Below are 22,445 nucleotides of genomic sequence, written 5' to 3'. Positions count from 1 at the left end.
AGTTAGGGCAATTATCAGCAAAGCTACTCCCTTTCTTGCAGCAGTACCCTTTGCTTTTTATTTTAAGTTGTTGAAGATTATATGCTGCTGTTCCTTAGTACAGCAGAGCATATTCTCCCTGAACTTCATGACAAAATGTGCAGCACACACAACTTTCTTCCCGGGACTGGTGAAATTGGCTACTGCCGGGTAAAGAGTCATTTTTCTGTCAAGGACTCCGTGAACTCCCTTGAACCCTGTCGGAGTCTGTATTTCATGAGTAGGTGTGATGAGGTCTGAGCCAAACATGGACAGAGTTAGGGGTGTGACACTAACCTTTCTTCAGTGCAGAATCAGGGAATTCTATCAATTTTGAAGCTGAAGACAGAGAAGAATGGAGTAAGTAATATCAATAAACTGGGGAATCTGGAAGTCTAAACTGAGCAACCTTGAAGCCCTGCCCTCTGGAAATGCAAAGCATTGCAATCCCAGTGTTCTTTTCAGAGTTCCCTTCTCTGCTGGTGAAGTGGCAAACTTCATATGATAGTCTTTCCTAGCATTTAGGGATTGCATATAGCATTATATGACATTAGCAGTAGGACCAGATCACAGGAAGGAAAAGAAATTTCGTTCAGGAACGTTCTGTGGAGATGTTGCAACTGAGGCTGAGCTTCTAGGGGTGCGATGCCAGGATGGATGATGGAATGGTGCCAGCAGCTGGGCAACAACTCTGCTGCAGTAACTGTAGAAATATCAATGCAGTTATTCCAACAAAAAGCCCTTGCCCTGCCTAAGGCATTCTCGCTTTACAACCCTGTAAAACAGTGTGAAATATATATGCAAGTCCTTTCTTCCTTTCACTCATCATTAAAATCAAACACTACCACCAAGAAGCTTTCTCTGAAGTGCTGTAAATGATGGCAATGTTAAATTCTTCATGCATAATATGTGACAATGCTTGACCTTTTGACCATTAATATAACTTTGGTAGCTTTTGTGAAAGGACAAGTTTGAAAAGAGAATTTTAGAAACTCTTTGTTTACATTGTTTAGGACAGAGGAAAGTCCATCTTTCTTCTTATTCACCATCCATGGAGATGGTTCACACTGTGCTTCAGATCTGGTCAAATCCTGAACTGAATTGGGTTATTTTGGACAGATGCAGCGGATATCCTAATTGAGGCATGGCTCCTCCATGGAGGACTGACCAGAATCAGAGCATCTTGAAGATTCAGGATTCTGGGGGACAGAGACTCAGACAATGTGTCCAGAATTTCATTCATTTCTCATCAAGCTTTCCATATAGGGAAAATATAGGATGGGGAGATGGCTGGGGTAAGAAAGGGGTGCAGCTCTAGTTTCTTAACATACTGAATGGTTCTACCAGGGTTTTTCAATTCCAGTGCTTTAAAGGGCAAGGGGTGCCAACATAATATATTGCATGACTGACCCACTGCTTTTTGCTAGTTCTCTTTCCCAGGAACAAGAATGGTAAAAGAGGTTTGATGAAATCTGTTGGATTTGAAGAATGTAGCACTGAGTGCTTGCTTGGAAATACTCAGGCCCCTTTCCTCTTTCTCTGAATGCTCTACATCCATCATCCATTTCTGTCCTGTTGCACTTTACTGGCTTTGGAGCCAATTGAGCAGAAAACAAAGATGTCTTTTACTTTTTGTTTTTCATTCTTCAGAGCTGGCCAGCCCTTGCTTCTATCCTTCTGAAATTCTGCAGGTTTCTTAATCAGGGCCACCTCAATGTCATTTTGCTAAGCACTGTCCGCACTAAACTTAGGGAAATGAGCATATTCTTTTTGGAGAACTGCCACACTGGAACAGTTGCTCTTGCACAAAGCTCCTTGCTTCTCTTCATTTCTGTCAGGGTCCAGGCTGGGATGAGGGCAGCCAGAGTCAAAGCAGAGGTACCAGGACCAGAACTTGAGGTGAGACACAGTCCAAAGACCAGTGGTGAAGTCCAATAGCAAAGTTGAAGAGCAGGCTGGACCGGTCATATGCGTACACAGGTACATGGCAAACATCAGGCAAGATGCAGGCACTTGAGGCAGGATAACTGAGCAGGAGACATGGCACGGCAAGGTACGTGACAAAAGGTAGGAGGCACAGCGAGGATGAGGCAGAACGCAGACACTACAGCTGATGGAGAGACCTGCATTGTTGAGGTGACACAGCAAGGCAGGATGGATGGCAAGGCAGGTTACACCAGGAACCAAATCCAGCAGGGGTCAAGCAAGGTGCAGGAGCTTAGCCAGAGCTATCAGGAAAACCTGCATTGCTAGGGCAGGGCAAGGCTGTATGCACAGCACAGTAAGGCCGGACATGACAAGAAAGGCTACAAACAGCAAGGCAGGATACTGTTAGGCAAGAAGTAGGCACAGCAGCAAACAAGGGAACCTGATGAGGTCAGTGCTGGAGGGAAGAGCTTGCTCCTGTATAGCTGCTCTATAGCTCTTCTCCCACGTCCCCCAGCTGGCATTTATTAGGAGGCTGAGAGTTGCAGTGGGGCATGGGACCCATCTGGTGAATATGGTGGCGGTGGTTCTGGTTCTGTCCACTGGAGCAGCCCAGATCCTGACAATCTGAAACCTGCCAGTCTCAGTCCCCCTCAGAAGAAGCGACTATTCCTGAAAATTCCATCTCTTTCTGTGGAGGAAAGTCCTTGTCTCTTTTCTCGCTCTCTCTCTCTTGAAAAACAAAAATGAAAAGGCTGGTGAAATCCTCTCATACTATGCCTACACATTTCATCCTTTCTTGGTTTCCAGTTATAGCCACTGGGAGGCCACAAACATTTGAATTTCCAAATTGAAATTTGGACTTGGACTCAGTTCAAAGCAGACATTCCCTGAATCAGTCTAAGTTGAATCTGATTGTTTTGAAAATCACCAAATTAGGATTTGAACCAAATTTTGTGGTTGGTGCATATCTGTAGTTTGCACATGATTTGTGTGATTGCAGCACTTTTGTGAGTGTGCGTGTGTGTGTGCATGTTTGCTACAATTGCACGGATTTTATACAGGACCCTGCACACATGTGCACAGGACCCTGGTGGATGCTCTTTCTCACTACTGGAGCATTCATGTGAGGGTTGCCCAGTTCTGGGTGCTCCTGTTGGAAGTTTTCATAGCTCCTTCATGCCTGGAAGAACCATGGGTGTGAACCAGCTCTCATTTTTACCACGATGATAAATAATGAAGACGCAAAGCATCAGTTGTGGGCAGTCTTCCCTCAGTATCCTTCACCAATTCTCATTACAATAGCTTCTGACCTGATTTTGGAGGGCTTGGTCCATTTCTTTCCCCTAGAAATGGGAAAGGTGGACTTTGCTGATTCTCCCCCCACCCTCCCAAAACCCCCCGTGTGTCCTTCAACCCTCCAGAGCAGATGTTTGTTGGGACAAAGGGACTGGGAGGGAGAATTGATAGAGGACCCCTGCCACCTCCACTCCTCCAGCTGGACTTCTCTGCTAGGTCAACAGCATCCTGCAAACAACAGGAGTTCTTCTATAAATGGATTCTGGTTCCAACCCTTCATATATGCACTATCTCTAAAATACGGTCATATTCAAATTGCCGTTCTGTCTTGATGTTTTGCATACAGTAGAAGTATGTTGTGAAAACTGCACTCCTCCTTATTTGTCCCTTATTATAGGGACAAAATAATTCAGTATAAGTGAGAATATACGAGAGCACAATGGTGCTGAGTATTTATTTAGCACCATGGAACACCACGCGTCTGAATGTCGGGACAGCCCACCGTGGCTTTATTTCTTCAAGGGAGCCGTGTCACATCATGCCAGTGACGTGGGCGCCCTGCTTTGCATAGACAGCCACACTTGTGGCCTCATACAAATCTAGGGGGTAGGGCTGGGTGAATATGAGACAAGCTCCCGAATAATTTTTAATTATTTAATTATTTAATATTATTATCATTATTTAATATTAAAATTATTTAATTATTTAATTTAATTATTTAAAATTATTTAAATAATTTTAAATAATTTTAAAACAGTCCATTGGTTATTTGAGGGTTGTCTAACCTTCCAATGATCCAGGTGTCTGGGTTTGTACAACACAAGACTTGACGAGTGGCGTGGCAGGCAAAAATGGTGTCTGTGGGTACCAGGCGTGACACAATCCTGCATGGGTAGATTAAGCCACAATGGCCTGTCACATCTTGTATCAATGTGACATTTTGGTACAGGTCCCACTGGCCTTAGCACACATTTAGAAAAAGGCCTGTAGGCAGATGGTTGTAACAAATGGGAACAAAAAACCATGCAGAAAGTACTTTGCTCTTCTCTGTCTGTTACTGCATTTTTTTCATAATGTGGGTGAAAAACATTTCCATAAAGCTGACAAAAGCGTGTTTCCTTGCAATTTAAGGCACTCTGATTTTGACAAATCATGTCAGCCAACACATTGCTACACTGAGATGATTGTGGAGAACAGAAGCAGGCTTCTTGCTGCACTAATTTTGTGACTGTCCCACTGCTAGTTCACTTTGCCCAGTTTAGTGCCATTTCAATCTGTGCAAGTACTACGTCTATAGCTGACTTAATATCCTGAAAGTGTGTGTGCATATATTAATGCACATATATCCTCAAGCTGTAGATGTATAGACAATATTATTGAGGTTTTACCTCTACTTTTCTCCTTCTCCTTCTCTTTGAGAAGGCAAAATGCCTGATCACCCAATGAAGATGTATGCCGTCTGTTGTCACCAATGTAGCAAAATTTAAGCTCCTTGGTGAAGACTCAATATAGATTAAGGAAAAGAAATAAGGTTGATATTTGCTTTGTTGTAAATCTCTCCATGGTCCTACTAGGCAGCAAGCAAAGTCCCAAATTTAGAAGTACAGCATACAATAAATATTTGATCCATATTTTATTAGTGATACCTGCTATAAGATAAGATCCTCACAATTTGGTTTTTTAGGAATCTCAGGTAAATAAACAAGGTTGCCAGGGGTGATGAAGATTTCACAATCCATACGCTCCGTTTATTTGTCCCCATTTTTTATCTAGAAAAATAGCATCTATTGTCATGGAGAAAATATCCCTTTAATTCTAATAAAATCTCAGTATATATGATTTATGTTATTAATAATTGTAATCATGAACTATGTTCTTGTCATTTTTGGAATAATAGCTATAATACATTGGAAATGCACCATGAGGCAGGAAATGAGATATATATAATCTGTGTATTTCAGGGATAGGAGAACTAGAAGTGTTTGAGATTGCCTAAATTCTCTGAAGTTCATTTAGCCTCAATCGTGTTCCCATGTCCAGCTTGTTAGAACAGGAAAAGTGTACAGTGTGCATTTTTGATGCAAACATATGCTTTTCTGGCATGGTTTTCAAAAGGATGCACTTTTCATTCATTGAGAGGAGTATGAAAATGTACATCTTATAAAAATGCATGGTTTAAAAGAGTGCACATTTTTAAACATAAACCTTTATTCAAGAAATTGTAAACATTTCTCAGAAACAAGCATGCCTGCTTGTAGTCCCATTTCAGGATTACAAATGGGACATACTGATATTATCTGAGAACAGAAACAAACTTTTCCTATATCCCAAACATATATACAGCCGCATGCAGTGCACACAAGGGCCAGAGCCAGCTCCAGGGTTTGGAGGGCCTTGGGCAAAATTCCCTCAGCGAGCCACACATTTCTTCATATTAGAATTGCTGCCAGCAATTCCTTTTCCTCATATTCTCCACCATCCGTTTGCATGCCTGGCAGAGTGCTAGGAAGCAAATGGACAAGATAATCTCCTGCTCTTCCATGTGTGGGCTATCGCAGTCCTACCATGCTGTAGGGCAGAGGAGAGGAGGGTGAGTGAGCAGGGTGAAATAGGGAAGGGGCAGAGCAGGCCCAGCTGCAGTACACACAGCCCATCCGATCCCTGAGGTTGGCCTTGCACCTGGGTTAGAATGCTCATTTCATAGAATCATAGAAGAGTAGAGTTGGAAGAGGCCAGAAGGCCATTGGGTCCAACTCCCCTGCTGACTGCAGGAGACCCAGTTAAGCCATCCCTCCCAGATGGCTGCCCAGTTGCATCTTGAACACCACCAATGCTGGCGAGACCACAGCCTCCCTTGGTAATTGCTTCATTGTGGTACTGCTCTAACAGTGAGGACATTTGTCCTGATACCTAGCCAGGATCTGGCTTCCTGCAACTCGAGCCATTATTCTGTGTCCTGCACTCTGGGATGGTCAAGAAGAGATCCTGTCCTGCCACTTCGTGACAGCCTTGCAAGTTCCTGCAGAGTCTAGCCTATCTCCCCTCAGGCTTCTCTCCTCCTCCTCTCATTTAAGACAATGGCTGCCTGTTCTACAGGCACAGATGCCTATGTGAGTTGCCATTCCCCTTCCCCTGGCAGTGAACAGGGGAGGCTTCGTATGCTGTGGTGCATTCTGATCATGTGCACGGATCACCGGGACGCTCAGTGCAGTCCCCCCAAAAGGAAAGGAGGCTGCACAGCAACAACAGCATAGCAGTGCTCTGTCACCAGAGAACTTCTTGGAGAATTGTGTCCAAATTCTTCAGCTAGTACACAAAAGGCAACTACACAACATACTTTGGTCTTTAAGAGAAGCACAAACTGAAAGATCAGAGACTCATTAGCTCAGATAAGTAGGAGAGCCTCCATGCTTATTCCCAGGAGAGGAAATGCAAAGCACCTTTTTGCATCTTCCTGAGGATACCTCCATTATGTTTTACTATGATGCCAGTATCACATTCATTATACAAGGAAGTTGTTAACAAACCCCTCTAGGCTCCAAAGGATAAAGTCTCAGAAGTGTTTTCTGATTCAGCACTGAAATATCCTGCATAACTATGGAGCTTTCTGTTTGACAATCCTTATGCAGAACACTTCCACTTCTTCACAGCATGTCCTGCATACATGTTTGCAGAACAGTACACAGTCGCTGGATTTAATGTGTTTATAAAGCAATAAAACAAAGATAGCAGGCATGATTATTCCCTACGATATGGCAAGGATCCAAAGAAGCCTGAGAGCCATCTCTGGGAAGCTTTAGACCAGGGCTCCTTGAGCAGCACTTCAATCCCCCTTCCAGTCCACACTTCAGACCAAATCTTGAAAGCAAGAGGTAGCCCAACAGACATTTCTGAGGGAGGGCAAGGTGATCAAGGAGCAAGGGTCTGCTATCCCATTGAGTGGGTGCAGAGATTGGTTTGAAGGCTGGTGGCACAGGTCTGCTGAAAGGACATCTGGACACCCTGTAAGCTGCCAGGATGGGAGACGTCTTGAGAGTCATATGTAAGCCTCTCTGGCACATTCTGTAAGTAACACACACTGACAGATGGCAGGAGAAAGAGGTCCATATTAGCATGCCTTCTGAAATATGTCCTCTAAGCCAGAACCTCTGCTCTGTGGGCCTGGTACTGCCCCAGTCCTGCCCAGCAGCCTTTTCTCTTGCTCCTTAACCCCAGCCACAGAAGGAAATTACCTTCTGATTGGTGAGACACGATTTCCCTTACTTAGCATTAAAAATGCTTTGAACAGCTGCTTGAGCAGAGATTAGAGTTTTCCCCTGGGAGAAAGGGACTGGGCCTGGGGCCCAGGAATGGGAATGGGATGTTCTTAGTGAGTCAGTTCCGCTTCTGTCTGAGCCTTCTCCTTACTTCTGAGTTGTCTTGGTCATGCAGAAGCTTGCCCTGTTTACTTGTGATCAAGCATCATTATTAATTTTATTAGTATTATTTTGTATTGGTCAACTTAGCATAAGCCACTTAGCGATCTTAGAATAGAAACCCATTAAAAACATTGCATCATAAGTAGGTTAAAACAGAGCAATGCAATTATGATCCTTGTTGCTGAGTTATTCTTTCTGACCTACAACTGAGAAAACATGCTGCTTTTGTCCATGGTTACTTCTGAGTAGACTTAGCTATTGAGCTGTAAGGTGTGCTTTAGGACAACCAGCACTAGGCTCCAAAGGGCTGCATGGGACCCATATGCATTGTTTCACCAGCCCACTTGCATTCTGTACATTCATGCACACATAAATATGTATATCTGTCAGATTTTATTTTGAGGTATGTTTTAGCCCTCTTATCAGCTAGCTTCTAAGCTACTCAAGTGAGTCATTTGCTCCTACACATGTTGAACCAGCATGTTGAACCAGCTCCCATTGTGTGCTGATGTAGGAGGGGGAGAAAGCTTCTTTTCTGTTATTATTCTGTCTATAACAGCTTTAATATAAAGATCTGAAGGTGCTCTGAAAACAACATGAAATTTACAGTTCTCAGGTCTCCTGTGGAACTGAACCGATATAAAATTGCATGACTGGCACAGCTGGGGTGGAAAACTTTGCTTTCACACATGACAGCAAGTGCTGTAATCCTCAATGTGTCTACACGGAAGTAAGCCTCACTGTCTTCCATGCAGGCAGCTATCTCTCTGGTGCAGTTTCTGAGCTCATCATGATGACAGGACAGAGAGCAGAAGAGCAGAAGAGATCTATTTTTAAGTGGAAGGCACACCATAGTTCGATGCTATATTTGCATGACAATACCAACAAATACCGACAACTTGTCAATTAGAAGAGAATCAACTTTCTTTTCCAAAGGCCAAACACCAGCAGAGATCAGAATTGGAACCCAGGACAATTGATGTACAGTGATCTGATTTAGGAGGCAAACCAATGGCCTCCTGGTATTATCTTGGGGGGCACAGGGTTATTCAGACTCCCCGCTACAAGATCCTGCTGGCTATTTCCACTGCAGTCACAACTGTGCCTTAGAGGAGGGAAAATGGTGTAAGCCATGGAGACAGAGAGGCTGGGGCTAAGCACTTGCACCAATTCAGTTTGGCGCTCCAGGCTCCTTCCTACCACCTGCTCCGCTGGAGTTTTATGTAGATATCCTTCTAGATAAATGGCCACTAGCTACACATCAGGTCTGAGGTGCAGCGTTGTGGAAATTGTTGCCACCATGCCTTGTTTGGGGTGTAGGATGTATGTGAGTCACCAAGTTGTGGCTGGGGGTGATAGGATGCGTCCTTGGTCAGTAAACAAAACTGAAGTGAAACAGTGTATTTACTATAGCTTTGTGTGGACTTGCTCATTGGCACAACAGAGTGTGTGTGAGTGTGGGAGTTCTGCTCTTGTTGCTTAGTTACATCCATGGCCTTTCTATGTTCTCTCCTTTTGCTAGGTGAATTGATTTCCCCTTCAGCTTGCAGATATTAGGGTTCCTGTCCAACCTCTCTGCCCCGCAACAGTAAGTTCCTAAGTCTCTCTGTGCTACTTCTATCCTTCTCTCCTCTGCCTAAGAAGAGTGTGGTTGTTTTTTCTGCAATGATTCAATACTAGGAAGAATGCAGCAGGTACTTCAGGAAATCAAGTGGACCCTTTTAGCAGCTTGAATAACTGCAAAGATTCTTTTTCCTTCACCAGAAAATTTTGGGTTTCCTTGGCTTTTGTGTGTTGCCTTGATCTTCACATCAGAAACTTATTTGGTATTGTCTGAACATGACACTTTAATGGCTGTCAAATAGCTCAAATTCAACCTGTCAGAGTTAGGCAAGGTATATGAGAAAACCATGCAATTATTCCCTCAGTTGGGGGTAGGCAATCTGTTTTCTGCCAGATATGTTGGACTACAACTCCCATAAGCCCTAGGCACCATGGCAAACATTCAAGGTCTATGGAGGTTGTAGTCCAACACATCTGGAGGACAGGAGGTTGCTCACACCTGCTTTAGATCCTTCCATCACATGGGTAGTAGCAACCAACTTTAGCTTGTGAGTGATGCAATTGCCAGGATATGAAAATCCAAAATGCCTGTTACATATTTGCTGGCAAGGGAAGTGCCTTTCCATCTTGCATGGGTGTAACTATTGAGTGCCAAAAGAAGCTTGGATAGCAGTAACTGGCTTGCATAGCAATTGTGAAATGAAGCAAGGTTATCGGTTGCCTTCAGCCTAGTACAGTCGTTTAGTAGAGGCATAAAACACTTTCATAATTCATGTTCACCTTGCAGTAGTGAAATGAGTGTTCAAATAACTTATTTCAACAGAAAGTAGGCACAACTGCTCAACTCCCACTTTGCCTACCCACCCTCCAAGGGAAACTGCTCAGCTTGTCAAAAAAAGGTCAAATGAGAAAGGAAAGTGTTGCACCCTGTGCAGGAACCCCTAGCCCCTCGATAAATCCAGAGCCTTCAGAACCAGCTGAATTGCATCCTAGGGCAGTAAGGGCACCATCCTGTGACCTCCCAGCTCAGTCTAGGAGGCCGTAGGTTGACCTGGAGCCCCAGCTCTGAGGTTCCATGACCCCAAATTGGAGCTGCCCCTCTGAGGTCACACTCAGCCACAGAGACAAGGCAAAGGGCCATGCCGCAGGGCAGGCAGGAAAGAAGGCTGCAGATTCTGGTTTTGGTCTTATCCTAATGGTGCCCAGACTCCTTCCCTTCCACTCCATGGTGCTTGGTTGAGCTGGCTGAGGATGGCTGCATAGCTGGTACGCTGGCTGCTAGGCACAGAAGAAACTGGTGGGTGTCGCTTTAGAGCTTCTGTCTATGACTTTTGAAAATGCTTGTAGAGTGGTTGCAGTTGCACTTAACTGGAAGTGAGCAAATGCTGTCCCCACCTTCAAAATGACATACATACATAATATATATATATGGGCGATTAGTGACCACACATTGGACATTGACACCTGGAACATTTAGTATGAACATTTAGAAATGTTCATACATTTAGTATGAACATTTAGAAATGTTCCAAGTATGAACATTTAGAAAACACCTTTGTGATCACAAGACCTTCCCTGTCAGGTGCAGCAACCCAAACAAGGCTGCTGTACTGGTGCAGAAGAGGGATCCTGCTTGTGCAGCACATGGCGCTTGGTTCCTGGCCAGCACTCCACTAACGCAGGGTATGCTCACCAGGAGCCCGGACCCAGGGATCCTGCAAAGCAGTCCTGAGTCTGGCAGGTTGAGTTCCGGGAATTCGACAGATTCCCACCTTAGATTCCTCATGCATCCCTATCAAGGACTCACTTGCTCATCTTGCCGTCAGTCCGGGACATTCGCAGTGCTCTCCTGCAGCACCATGTTTCGCATGCATCATGTTTCACCCTGTCACTTTCTTCACTGTCCAGCTTTCACAGCCATGTGTAGTGATCTGTCCACAATAGTGTGGATCATCTTGGCCTTGGGGTCCATTGAAACGTCCTTACAGTTGATGTTCTTCTCTAGCTCCTTCACTGCTGCCCTTCCAAGTCTCAGTCTTCTCCAAATGTCTTGGCTGCAGTCTCCCTTTGAATGGATGCCTGAGCCAAGCAAGGCATGCAACATTTTTCACTGTTTCATTTTCTGTGTTGTTGACCTGAAAGTTCTGTAATTGTTCTGTAGTCAAATTCACCCACTGCTCTTCCCTGCAGCAATCTACCTTTTGACCCAAAGGTGAGGTTATGGGATGCTCCCCCGCAGAAGACTCACCCAATGACTACAGCCTACATTGACCTCTTTTCAATGTCAGGCACAGGGATTTTGAAAACTATTTCCCCACATTCTAAAGGATACAAACTTACCTGGAGGTCAGTTGCACTGTACTCAGGGCAAGTGGTTTTTCAAGCAGGCATGACTGGCTCATGCTGCCAAAATTCTGTTTCGCAGTGCAAACCTTTGCATGTCTGCTCAGAAGCCCTGCCAAATTCAATGGGGAATACCCCAGCTAAATGGGTAAGTGAGAACAGGATTGCAGCCTGAATGTTTGCAATAGCTTAATTCTGTTAGTATTTTTAGGCTACTGATGTTTTAAGACTCTTCTGATGTAGTGTTGTAGCACTATGTGATTCTTCAGTTTATTGCATCGTACAAAATGTGTATCATTTCTCCTTTTTGCTTGTTAATTTTGCTCGTGTGTGTATGTGTGTGTTTGTACCTGTTTTCCTTAGAGGCGTCTTCTTTTTCTTCCCTCACTACATCTAATCCTTTCATTTCCCTCTTTCCTCAAGTCCTACTTTCTCCTTGCCATGCCCCTCCCCTGAACTCATCCTCTTAAATGAAATTCGCTATCTGAACTACCCTTTTTTGATTGTTCACCCATCCCTCCTTTTTCATGCAATTCTTCTCCCCAAACTCCTTTCTCCTGCCTTGCAACCCACACCCTTCTTTACAGTGCTAACAGCTGGAGGCACACAAAGTAGCTGCAGATCCAGGCTGCTGCAATCTGTGTTTCTCCCTCTGAACGATATCAGTCTTGCCAATGTTTCTTTGCTTAAAGATCTTTATTGTTACACGTAAGTATCTGAGCATATACAAAGTGTAGTGTCAAACCCTAAAGCCATCCTTATGAGCCCTTGTGTGTCATGCCCCTGAAGGAAGTGCGCTGTGAAAATGGACACACATCTATTGCTGCTGTTGTGCCCCTAACTGGGCATCCCTCCCATGAGGAGCCACCAGGTCCACCTCTTTAAGGGCCAGGGGCAATCCACTGGAGGAACGTCCCATGTCACGGGTTCCTCCCTTCGGCTCCCCCTTTGGCTGTTCCTAGGGCCAGGTTGATCTGTCTTGCTGCCTGCCCTTGGCCTAATCCTCGCACTGCCACCTCCTGTTGGGGCTGGGAACCCTGGAGGCTGCACTGTTTCAAGAACTGTCTCATCCTCAAAATCGGGATCTGAATCATCAGTACAACCAGCACAGGGAGGTTTGATAGGATGCGCACACACAACACTGGGATTTGCTCAAGCATGTGTATCTGTGTATATGAATAGAATCCGTTACAAATGGCACTGGATTAAATTACATCTTTTTTCCTTTAGCCGTGACACAAAGCAGTGACCAACAAAGAAATAGTTCCCCACTTAAAGGGGTAAACAATGACCTATTTTGGTAGGCAGCCTTTCTGTCTAGTGCAGATTGTATATTCAGACATCCATCCAGCTGAATGAAAACATGTCCTTCTGCATCTGTGCTGCAACAGGCCGGCTAAATGGCTCTGCTTTTTGATGTGCATGCATTTTCCCCTTGTGGAGAGAGGTCTCCAAAGTGCAGTTGTGAATGTTACATTAATAACTATTTAAGACTCCAGGAATCTTAACAATAACAAAAAGCTTGGAAGTTTCCACAGCTTTCATGCATTTTCTTGGAATGTAGAACTATCTGTGGTTTAGTTCTGCTTTTTTAAGCTCAACACTTTCCACTAATTTTTTGCATGGCACAAAATACAGTTCTTGTCTTTGATTAGTGATGGGAGGTTTAGGCTAGAACCAGCACACTTACCTGGGCTTGCTTCTGAGTAGACATGCACAGGGTTACATTCTGAATTACCCAGATGAGATCATTAATGCTGATGGCCAGAATCAACTTATGACCCCCAAAAGCACCTGCATGGCCCTAGGATGGCTTGGATCCCCAGTTCTGAGCTTGGGAAATCCCATGCAGGCCTCCTTTCCCAGGCCTCACCATCCTCATTCAAAGAGTCAGTGCCACCCTGGCCCTGAAATGATGCTAAAAACAACTGCCTCTTTCATTCCCACCGGAGTCATTGCCATATTTCTATGGATTCTATGGACAAGCCTGCTCCCCTGCAAACATGCAGAGGCCACTGCCCACTACAAGGCGAAGCCAAACAACCTTTGCTTGCCTTCACCAGTGCCCCTCGTTGTACAGAAAACAGAGTGCGCATGGGCCTTTGCAGCCAAGTAAAGTCTTGCCAAGCTTTCACTTTGCCCCCTGAGTTTTTCAGCAACTCATGCCAGCAAGGGGAGCCATGCTCTAGGTCCATCCATGAGCCACGGTCTAAGGCCTGCTGGGTTTTGTTCCTGTGTATTATGGCGATCCACTGAAAGCCAGCTTGGGGATCATTTGATTGGAGGTGGGATATAAATATTTCCAATATATAAATCCTGCACAAATTGATAATACTGACCTACCTCAGGAGGACTATAGAATGGCAGCTCGGTGCATGAACAGGCTCCACCGAACTGCATCACACCAGAGGGGACATCGGGTGGCATGGAAGTCCGTCAGTGCTGTCAGATATGCAAGGGCTTTTTCTACACATGCAGGTCACTTTGCGACATTGCAGCCCATAAACGAGGCCTTGTGCGAATGGTCTGCGGCTGGCTGGAACCCTGAACAGAAGCTCTCCTACCCTGTGCTGAGAATATGTTGCAACCTTCTCCTGCAGGTGCCACCAGTAATTACAAGCGCACTAATTTTGTCTCATATATATATAGTAGAACAGAATTAATTAGGAAATGATGGTCTAATTCAAGATGAATAAGCTTACTGTATTACATAGATTAATTCAAAAATGCATTAGTATTAAAAGATGGAGGCCTGAAACACAATATATTAAAGGGGGATTAGATGTGAGTAATTTGCATGATGGTTTTGCGAATTTACAAGATTTATTCTTAATTTTCCATTTGGGTCAATTGTTGGTAGGAATGGATGTTTAATTGGATGAGGACGAGGATGATTTTGTATAAGCCTTTTCTTTATATATTTAAAATAGGTATTTATATACAGTAATAAAACTCAGGTCACTTGGAAGACTCAAAATAATAAAATTTGGATCACTTTTAATTACAGTATTCTTTTTCAAGAGATTTGTGGGTTAACTTCCTCACATTCTCTTGCATTACAAGCATTAACTCCACACTTCCAACTAATTGAACATTGATGGAATGAGAAGCAAAGTTTTTCCAGTTATGAAAGGATCAACAGTCACACTTCATAATGTAAAAAAAGTTTTACAGCCTATGGCTCCATGGTGAATTGCACTGCGGAAATCTCAGGTGCCATTAATGGTGTGCCCAGTTTGCCAAAAAATCCCATAAAGGAGGACTGGAGATGAATGCTTTCTGAGCTTCCATTAGTAAGAACAGGCCATATGGAGCCTCATTATGGGATCACAGGAAACTCTGGTCCTAGGCCAGCCTTCCCCAACTGGTTGTGCCTTCCAGATACATTTGGACTACAACATCCAGAATTCCCAGTCAATGGTCCTGCTGGATGGGAATTCTGGGAGTTGTGGTCCAAATACCTCTGAAGGCCACCAGGTTGGGGGAGGCTGTCCTAGGCTAATTCCAACATTCCTCTCTTACACACACACAGTGGGAGGGTTCGTGCAACATGAGAAGCCGTGGTGAGTTGTGAGCCATGTGTATTTTTCACAACCCAACATGCCTTAGCAAATTGGGTAAACCAGTGAATGTTTGCACATTAATGATATACTTAAGCACAGGGACAGTAATGCCATCCTTTCAAGCTATATGTGTTCAGAGGTCCCAAAGGACTAAACAAGAAGGTAGAATGAACAAGGCAGCTCCTACTAGCAACCATCATTACTGTTCGCAATCTGTCCTCAATCTCTTATTCATTTTGGCCATATCCAACAGCACAGCTCATCAGGACTGCCAAGGAAAGAAATGGATTTTACCTTCTCTAACAAAAACTTCACAGAGACTGAAAATGCAAAATGTGGATTGGTTCCAGCCAACTGCTCTGCTGTTCACCTTTTTCGATAATCTGGAATCAATAAAGTCAGAGCATTTCTAAAAATATTTCCAACTGGAAAGACATGGCAGAGTTCTCCTCCAAGATGTAATGAGAGAGTCTTTGTGGAAGACTGAAACAGGCTCTGTGCCTGGGAGAACTCATTGTCTTGCTATGGAAGAAATGTGAACTTTGAAGGGAATGGTGCTTTGATTGTGCATATTTGCTGCTGGATGCAAGCCTTGATTGGAAAGGAGATATGAAGGATTCTCAGCCATCTCCAGCCCCAAGTGCTTGCCACTGCTTTGGCATAGTAAATCAGAAGTAGTACATTTATTAACTCATAAATCATAAGAACCTGGGTGGGATCCAAATTAAGCTGGATCAGTTGTGCTGGTTGAAGTGGACTCCTTCTCCCTACTTCTCCACTCCTTCCTTTCCATGGCAGCCCCTCCGGTCACCTGAACATGCAACACAGAGACCTGATGTACACATGACAACCCAGAGTATGTGTTGTGGCCTTACCCATCTGCCAGATGTTCATGCAAACTTCAGGTTGTCTTTTTCAGTTCCTGTTTGGTCTGCTTCCCTACATTTTGCCCACTTCTTCCCTGTATTCCAAAGGATTCTGGGTTCATACATACTGATAATCCATAGTTAGCAGAGCCCCAGAAATCCAAAAACAAATCATGGGTTCTATTCCTGGGTTGTTCATGGTTAACAACCCATAAGCAACTCTGCCTTTGTTTTCATGGGAGAAGCATCACTTCCCACTTGACAAAGCTGCCCCTACATAAGGAGGAGCGCATGGGCTGCATGCAGGGTATTGCCAACAGGGTGAGCAATCCAAAAAGCCCATGTTCCCCACTCTGCCTCCCATATTCTTCCCCACTCCCATCTTGCCACAGCCTTCCTCAGGACCATCAACAAACCCCACAGTCACCTCTGCCCCACCCTCTGAACCTGCCAACACTCACAGCTGTAGGGCATGTGATTCAGCAGCTCCATGCATGGGGTGGGGTACTGGGGGGTGGTGGAGGATATTTTGCAGCACAGTCATAGGGCTGCAGAGCTCACAGAGCGGCAGAAGAGACTAGTTTCATTGGCTTGCTAACGCCTGGCTCGCTTTTCTCTCTGGCACAGCCAGCCTTTCCTTGCACCTGAGGAAGAAGATGAGAGGGTTGCAGAGGCTGCGGGAGGAGAGTCTGAGGGTGGGGGTGCAGGGCTCTGGACAAGGGGAATCTTGGAGAGGGGGTAGCACAGCCTGCCTGCACTGATGCCCTCCATGTGGCTAACTGCAGCAGGGAGGCAGCCCCTTCCAGAATGTGTGGGCCCCGCACACTGAAGGGGTATCCCGGCAAGGATGGCACAGGGAGGACATGGGTGTGGGTGTGCTTCTGGGCTGGCATGGCATATGGCAGCGGGGGGAGTGCTACTCTAGAGCAACAGTGCTACTCTAGTGAGTGAGAGGATGCTTTGGCTGAGTGGGGGAAAGGGGGCAGCTGGCTGAGGACACACCCAGTGGAGTGGGCAGACCAATGAGGGAGAGACAGGCAGGGCAGTGCACCCTGGGATTGATTTTCAGTTGCAGGGGCTGGTGGGACACCTGCTGCCATCAGGAGGGAAGGTGGAAACCATGCAAGCATGGAAACCACACAATTGTCTGAACCCAAAAACCAGGTAAGAAACCATACTGTGCGGTCCTTGCGTGGCATCGTTTAGTGTTCTGTGAAAATGTGGCCAGTGCCTGTGGGCAATGCGGCCTCCCCAGCACTGAGCACTGCTTCTTCCCTTGCAAATATTGTTCTCTAGCTAGGATCCATCTAGACCAGCATTCTGACTCAGACAGCATTTAGGCACATGTTTCTGAAAGTTCACAGAGAGGGCGTGATGCAGAAGCCCTTCCAGGAAGAGCTATCCCACTTCTTACCTGGTGTCATCTAAACCAAGAAGCCTCTGGTCTGAATCTTGCCTTTCCCATGATTCCGCTTCTTGGCCATCAGCAAGCTACTCTTTCTTATCATCCTGAAATATAAGGATAATAACAACAATCACTTTATAGGGTTGTTATAAGACTTACAAGAGAAAGGCATGTGAACTTTCTAAAGTAAGCTAAAAGTTATTATGGCTAATATCCATTGATAAGTCTACCTTCCATGATTTAATCTAATCCTTTGTCTCTTTAGGGTACTCACCAAAATATTATCTTACACTTAAGAGAAACCTTCTCCCCTTCTTCGGCATAGGCAAAGTGCTGAATTTTGCAACATGAACATTTATTTCTTCAGTTAAACTGTTTAAAACCATTTAGGATACAGTTCTATGCATGTTTAGACAGAAAACAGGCCTACAACTCCAGGGGACTTTCTGTCTAAACATGCGTGGGATTGTGGCTTTAGTAGATTTTATTTTTTCTGTCTGAATGTCATGGCCTGCTTCTGGTTTAGCAAGCAAAAATCCAGTTACAGGCCTTCAGAGCAACATGAACATTCACCTTCAACATGAGGAGGCAACTTTCTGCAGAGTTCTTCAGAAAGAGCACGCAATTTGCTGTATCTGTGGGTAAAGATAAAAAAAGAAAAAAGAATGCTCTGTGTGGGCAAATGGATGATTTTCAATTATTTGCTTGGCTTGATAAAATCCACAGCAAACAGAGCTGAATAATGAAAAAAGAGAAGATAAAAGATCACACACACACATGTGCTCAGTCACTCACACAAAAAGAGAAGGGGAGAGATTTAAAATGCAAGATTAGAACGACCATGAATCTATATGGTAGCATATAACTTCGATAGATGGCATTGCCTTTACATTATTCATCACCTTCATTTTTCTGCAGTAGAAAGACCTCGACTTAGAATTCAGTTACATAGGAAGTGTATGTGCCTGTTACACAGTGACTGAATTTGTACCACATAACAGCGGATCATGGGTTAAAAGCCACAAGTGGATTATTGTGTTATGTGATTCTGGACTGATTCCCATACGATGGCTTGTTTGTGAGCAGTCCTCAGAAACCCACAACTTGTTGTTGGGAGTGTTGGACCCAAGAATAGTTGCTGCACCTGGACCTGGGTGACCAGCCTCATTGGGAGTTGTGGGAAGTGGCTATTGAGCCACTAAGTAAGGGGGCAAAACTGCCACTTTTGCCAAGCTAGCCAGGGTAACGCTAGTTGATAGTAACTCTGTCGATGCCCAGGAGGCATGACGGAGTGGCCATTGCTGACTTGGACCGCCCTTTAAACTTGCTGTAGGTCCCCTCCCTTTTTTTGGAGATGGCTTTTTGCCATCTCTGACTTGACAAATAGAGATGATCCCCCCAAAGTCTCCAAGTGGCACATTGCCACTGGTTCATCAAGCCGTTTTAAAAAGTGCAATACATTTGTGTGATGTTTTCAAACATTTATTTATTTTAGTCAGACTCACCCAAGTGAGATGTCTGTGCTTCAAGAAGAGACAGAAGTGGCAATCGCACAGGACTCAAATAGGCAGCCTTGCTTGGGCAGTTTCTGCCATGGGTATGGAATGGGCTTCCACAGGAGGTGGTTGAGGCCCCATCGGTGAGGGTATTCAAGGATAGCCTGGACATGCGCACGGTGAGCATGTTGTGAGCGGAGCTGGCTGGAGCCAGGGGTCAGACTAGATGGCCCCAGAGACCCCTTCTGACTCGCTCTGTTTCTATGCTCTCTGAGTGCAGCAGGCACCTGCTGGGGGCACTGTCCCAGACAGAGTGCCAAGAGCATTGTTTTTCACTTTGCTTTCTTCTGACAGCTGTCAAAAGGTGAACTGTCAAGAGTAATGAATGTTGTGAGTGATCTTTGCATGCAAAATTGGATGGACCTCCTTCATGGTGAGATCCTCCTGTTTTTTGTGGATTACCTGGCTCTGGTCAGTTTTCTCACACTTTTCTACCCTTTCTCAAGTTTCTAGAAGGAACTGAGCTACCCTTTTACAGCAACACAGAGCTAAGTTTTTATGTTTTTGATTAGGTGACAAAACTATTTGGCTTGCTTTGCTTTGCTTTGCATTTTGACAGGGATATATGCTGGCATGTATGCATTCATCCTTATCAAAACAAAAAGAAAACCTTGGGTTGCATCAATGGAAGTGTTGTATTTCTTTAGGCAAGGGGTCCTCAAACCTTTTGACCAGGGGGCCAGTTGAAAGCTGCCGGTGCTGGGCACAGGCCGGAAAGGTGGCGCCTGGTCACGCGTGCAGGCTGGCGGGGGGCGGGGACGGGGCGTGTGGCGAGGGGAGGCAAGGGGCGGGCGGGCATGTGTGGTGAGGCGGGCGCCCGAGGCAGTGGCTTGCTCGCTTGGAGAGCCTTTTCTCCAAGCGAGCAAACCGCTGCCTCCCGCGCATGGGGCGAGGTGGGCAGCGGCAGGCCCATGTGTGGGCCTGCTCGTGGCGGGTCCAAATGGGCATGGTGGGCCAGATAAATGGGCACGGCGGGCCAGATCTGGCCCCCGGGCTGTAGTTTGAGGACCCATGGTTTAGGGCAAAACATGTTGACTCATTGTACCAGGTTGGTAAATAAAATGAGTTTAAAAGATGTTTGCTGCCCTCTCTAACTTGAACCCCAAAATAGCTGGGGACCCTCCATGGCTGGAAGATGAACTACTGCCATGACCAGGAGACCAGACAAAAAAAGGGGAATGCATCTGTATATCCATTGTGGTCCTTTCTCAGCTGAGATGATTTCTTTCACATGAAACTGTTTTAATGTTTCATCTTGTGAGTGCTTGTCCTAAGTGGTAAGTGTAGGAACAAATCATTACCATCATATTTATCATTGTTATTGTTACTGCTATTAAATATTTATGGGGAGAAGGAAGATATGCAGGGAAGAAGGGATGACAATTTGCACAGGAACTAACATGATGTTTTGAAAATATAATTAACACATTTAACACATTTATTTCAATTACTACGCTCAAACAGCTTGCTGAAAAGTGGAGTGGGGGGAGCATACCCAGAAGGGATTCTGCACTCTCAGAGTAGATAGCCTTTTTGAGGCGCAATTTAGCCAACCAAGTTAGGAACTTTGGGTAATCCAGTAGCAAGGTAGCCATGGATTCATTCTTTTTGTCAGCAGCACTCATGGGATTGGCTCCATCCCTTTTTCAACAGAGAGGTCTTGGCCCACTGACCTACTGAAGAACACTCAAAAGCTGCAGCTGGCTCAGAATGCCATCACGCTGCCTGATGAATGCTGGGGAACTGCCGCAGCTTCACTGCCTGCCTGGGCAATGTGTCTTGTTATGTTCCACCACCTTCCTCCCAGGACCAGCCTGGAAGCAGATGAAGGATGGATTACTCTGTTAGGTCTGATACTGCTGAGCTTCTCATTTTCCCTACAATAAATTCACTGTGTCCTATTTCCACATCAGTTTCTGCAGTTTTCACAGATTGCACAGAAATTCATATGTATTCTCCTGTACATTCATCAAAATGTACACATTTATACCTTTCTGAAGATAGTGTTTGGTATGCATCTTTCCAGATATTCAGACACTGATGGCATCCTCCCCACAAGCCCATCATCAAGAAAAACAACTGTGCCAACTTGGGTGAGACGGCATCTCTAGACTGGACAAACACCAGACAGAAACTGAGAATAACAATTTTCACTTTAAACAGTGTGATTTTCTTGCTTGTAGTTTGACAACATTCAGTGTCCTAAACTGACAAGAGAGAAGGGGAGCTTATCCAGCCCCCCACAAAGTTTATAAAGTTCTTGTTCTCTGAACATTGGGACCAATACGTCTGCTTCTGTAAGACTGCTAAATCCCAGGGTAACCTGGTTGTATTTAGCACAAACCATTTTAGAGTTACTAGTCTGGAACATCTTTTAGTAAAACAACTTCAAGAGAGCATTTTCTTCCTTCCCCACCTGACGGTGTGTTGTTTTCTAAATTAGCTGCTATTATCCCTACAAAGCAGGTGCTGGAAGACTGTAGAAATGTCCATGGAAGCATCAGCATAATAAGCTGTCAAAAAAGCAAATAGAACACCAGGGAGATCAAAATACAGAGCAAGAAAACAGCATTTAAAAATTCACTACCTGAATAAAAATTCATGGTGAAACCATTCCTTGAGTGCTATATACAGTTCCAATGATCCAATTAGAGAAATAATTCACTAGAATGAGAAGATTCACAGAGAAAAGCATTGAAATTTGCAGTAGAAAAACACATTGTGTGCTCACTGACTAGGAGTGTCAACATATACTCCACCAACACAGAAAATAGATGTCATTGTGGCAATGTGAAAGAGAAAAACAACTATAGCTGATAAGAGCAGAAAGTACATCATAGCCCCTTCTTTCTTGGATCAGTTCATGGAAGGGATGGAAATGAAGCAGAGCATCACTGCTTCCCCGGCTTGTGACTCATATCCACCATTTGAACTCACTGGCCAAAGCAGGAGACAGGGCAAACACCAATTTCTCCTCCGCTGCCATTATAAATCTAATGCTCTCACTTTATAATTTCCCAACGTTTGGAACTGTTTTTAGCCATTGATGAGTGTTCCTATTTTCCGCCGCTCTGAGGTAAATTATGGCCTTCATTAGAACTGCCAAAGAATGCTGCCAGATTTCCAGCTTTTTGTTTCAGTTCTCTCACCTGAGGGCCAGAAACCACAAGCTGAATGGTTGCGCAGCCTTGCTTTTTGCAGACAATTTTTTACAGTAATATTCACGTGCTGCAGCCATATTGGTCCGACCATATTAGCTCAAGTGTAAACACAACAGCTTGTGAAAGGCTATGCAAAAGAACAGTTGGCAATTGAACCTCAGGGCATGACAGAATCTGAACGGCTTCGTTCCAGACTTCTTCATTTCTCTCTCCTTCTGGCTTACCGATTCATCTCTTCTGACAGACTCCCTGGAGTTTGCTTTTACCTTTTCCCATTCCCCCACAAATGGAAGCACTTTACCAGCCTTTTGATCCTTCTGTTGCTCC

This window comes from Varanus komodoensis, unplaced genomic scaffold (genome assembly GCF_004798865.1).
Source record: "Varanus komodoensis strain SLA01 unplaced genomic scaffold, ASM479886v1 scaffold3, whole genome shotgun sequence".
NCBI classification, from domain to species: Eukaryota; Metazoa; Chordata; class Lepidosauria; order Squamata; family Varanidae; genus Varanus; species Varanus komodoensis.
The sequence above is the reverse complement of the archived record's forward strand: the minus strand, read 5'-3'. Positions refer to the sequence as shown.